The 3,245-nt window shown below is 42.5% G+C and overlaps 1 non-coding gene across 1 annotated transcript; it reads right to left on the bottom strand.

Moving 5' to 3' along the window:
• Positions 1-536: 536 nt before the first annotated feature.
• On the bottom strand, positions 537-598 carry LOC116552487. Its single transcript, XR_004269415.1, has one exon. It is a non-coding gene; the product is annotated as a U7 small nuclear RNA (small nuclear RNA).
• Between the last annotated feature and the right edge of the window lie 2,647 nt (positions 599-3,245).

The following is a 3,245-nucleotide window of genomic DNA, read 5'->3' as shown; positions in this document are numbered from 1 at the left end:
ATAATGTCCCAAAAAATAAGCCAGGACATAACTATTTTTTTTTTTTTTTTTTGAGACAGAGTTTTGCTCTCATTACCCAGGCTGGAGTGCAATGGCGCGATCTCGGCTCACCGCAGCCTCCGCCTCCTGGGTTCAGGCAATTCTCCTGCCTCAGCCTCCTGAGTAGCTGGGATTACAGGCACGTGCCACCATGCCCAACTAATTTTTTGTATTTTTAGTAGAGACGTGGTTTCACCATGTTGACCAGGATGGTCTCGATCTCTTGACCTTGTGATCCACCCGCCTCGGCCTCCCAAAGTGCTGGGATTACAGGCGTGAGCCACCGCGCCCGGCCCAGGACATACTATTTTAATCAACCCTTTTGGTATGGTCACTGCACTGATAGGTCCAAGAGATGCTACATTAATGTTATTTTCCTTGAGCAACCCATGAGGCTCTGTATTGAGTCTCCATTGTAGAACTACTCACAATGGCTTGTAGTTGTTTGTCTACTTTTCTATGTTTCTATATTCATTTGTTGACTTTTTTAGGGGGAGGGGGGCTTTCTGGCAAAAACTGGAAAGCCTGCTAGACAAATTCTAAAAGAGCTGTAACTCTACTTTTCTATATCACAAACTCAAGTGGGCAAGGGTCCTACCTTACTCATCTAACAAAGTGCTTGGATCCAAGCCTGTCCTCTCTAGGCATTTGTTAGACAGATGCTCTTCTCGAAGACAAGACCAAGAACATAAGATCTGGAGTGGTCCGAGACCAGCCTGGCCAACATAGTGAAACCCCGTCTCTACTAAAAATACAAAAAATTAGCCGGGCGTGGTGTTGGGTGCCTGTAGTCCCAGCTACTCAGGAGGCTGAGGCAGGAGAATCGCTTGAACCTGGGAGGCAGAGAGGTTGCAGTGAGCCGAGATCACACCATTGCACTCCAGTCCAGCCTGGGCAACAGTGCGAGACTCCATCTCAAAAAAAAAAAAAAAGATCCTCAGTGATATAGGCAGGGTTACTAGTAGTTTTAAAACCATCATATCTAATAATTATCAATTCGCAGATAAATATCTCTTTAGAAACATGTTTAAGCTTTTGCTTTGCTCAATATGTTTTTGAGGGTTCAGATGAGTTTATATATTTTATATTACAACTTCGTTGAGATATAATTTATATATGAAAGAATTTACCCACTTAAATTGTACAAGGCAATAGTTTTTACTATTAGCAGGTAACCATCACCTATAGCAGGATGGTTTACTTCCTCCAAAATAATCCCATAACCATTAGCAGTTACTGTCTATTCCATATTCCCTCAACCTTCCCAGCCCTAGAAAACCACTAATCTACAGTATTTTTTAAAATTTTAAATAGAGATGGGGTCTTGCTATGTTGCCTAGGTTGGTCTCAAACTCCTGGGCTAAAGCGATCCTCTCACCTTGGCCTCCCACAGTGCTAGGATCATAGGCATGAGCCACTGTGCCCAGCGCACTAATCTACTTTTAGTCTTTCTATAGATTTGCTTATTCTGGACATTTCATATCAATGGAATCATACAATATGTGGTTCTTTTGTAACTGGCTTCCTTCTCCTAGTATAATGTTTTCAAAATATATCCATGTTGTAGCATGTATCAGGACTTCATTCTTTTTCATTGTTGAATAAGATTCCATTCCACGGATATAACACATTTTACTTATCCATTCTTCAACTGGTCATCATTTGGGTTGTTTCCACTTTTTGGATATTTTGAATCATGCTGATATGAATGTTTGTGTACAAATTTTCATGAAGATGTGTGTTTTTACTTCTTCCTAAAATGTTTTCATTTCATGTCATTTCTCTTGGGCGTATGTCAAAAAGTGGGATTGCTGAGTCAGATAATAATTCTCACTTAACTTTTCCAGGTCCTTGTCTTGGCCAATATTTTATTTTATTTCTTTCTTTATTTATTTTTGAGATGGAGTCTCGCACTGTCGCCTAGGCTGGAGTGCAGTAGCATGATCTCCGCTCACTGCAACCTCTGTCTCCCAGGTGCAAGCAATTCTCTTGCCTCAGCCTCCCGAGTAGCTGGGATTACAGGCATGCACCACCACACTCGGCTAATTGTTTTGTATTTTTAGTAGAGACGGGGTTTCACCATGTTGGTCTGACTGGTCTTGAACTTCTGACCTCAAATGATCTGCCTGCCTTGGCCTCCCAAAGTGCTAGGGTTACAGGCATGAGTCACTGCGCCCGGCCTGGCCAATATTTTAATAAGTAATTTAGATAAAGACAAAATTATAATGGCCAAACTTGTGAATGGTACAAATCTACAAGGAGTCGGTGCTGTGGAGTGACACTGTTCAGTATGGCAGCAACTAGCCACGTGATTGCTGAGCACTTGAAATGTGATTACTCTGAATTAAGAGGAGTGAGAAATATAAACTACATATTAGATTTCAAAGTGTTATTATAAAAAGTAATGTAAATCCCAGCACTTTGGGAGGCCAACGTGGGTGGGTCACAAGGTCAGGAGATCAAAACCATCCTGGTCAACATGGTGAAACCTCACCTCTACTAAAAATGCAAAAATTAGCTGGGCATGGTGGTGGACGCCTGTAATCCCAGCTATTTGGGAGGCTGAGGCAGGAGAATCGCGGGAGGCAGAGGTTGCAACGAGCCGAGATTGTGCCACTGCACTCCAGTCTGGCGACAGAGTAAGACTCCATCTCAAAAAAAAAAAAAAGCCTCTATCATTTTTAAGCTGGCTGGGCACCATGGTCCACAGCTTAGTCCCAGCCCTTTGGGAGGCTGCGGTGGGAGGATCGCTTGAGTGCAGGAGCTTGAGACCAGCCTGGGCAAGATAGCAAGACTGAATCTCTACAAAAAAAGTAAAAATTAAAAGTAGCCAAGCATGGTGGCTGGCGCCTGTTGTTCCAGAACTTTGGGAGGCTGAAGTGGGATTATTGCATGAACCCAGGAGTTTGAGACCAGCCTGGGCAACATAGTGAGACCCCATTTCTACAAAAAAAATGAAGAATTTAGCTGCTCATGGTGGTATGTGGCTGTAGTCCCAGCGGCCCAGGAGGCTGAGGCAGGGTCACTTGAACCCGGGAGTTCAAGGCTGCAGTGAGCTATGATCACATCATTGCATTTTAGCCTGAGCAAGAGAGTGAGACTCTATCTCAATTAAAAAAAAAAAAAATTGATGACAATTACATGTTGAAATGATAATAGTTTGGCTATATTAAAGTAAATAAAATATCTTATTAAAATTAATTTGA

The sequence above is a fragment of the Sapajus apella genome, unplaced genomic scaffold (assembly GCF_009761245.1).
Source record: "Sapajus apella isolate SASKATOON/1434 unplaced genomic scaffold, GSC_monkey_1.0 scaffold11, whole genome shotgun sequence".
NCBI classification, from domain to species: Eukaryota; Metazoa; Chordata; class Mammalia; order Primates; family Cebidae; genus Sapajus; species Sapajus apella.
The sequence above is the reverse complement of the archived record's forward strand: the minus strand, read 5'-3'. Positions and strand labels throughout refer to the sequence as shown.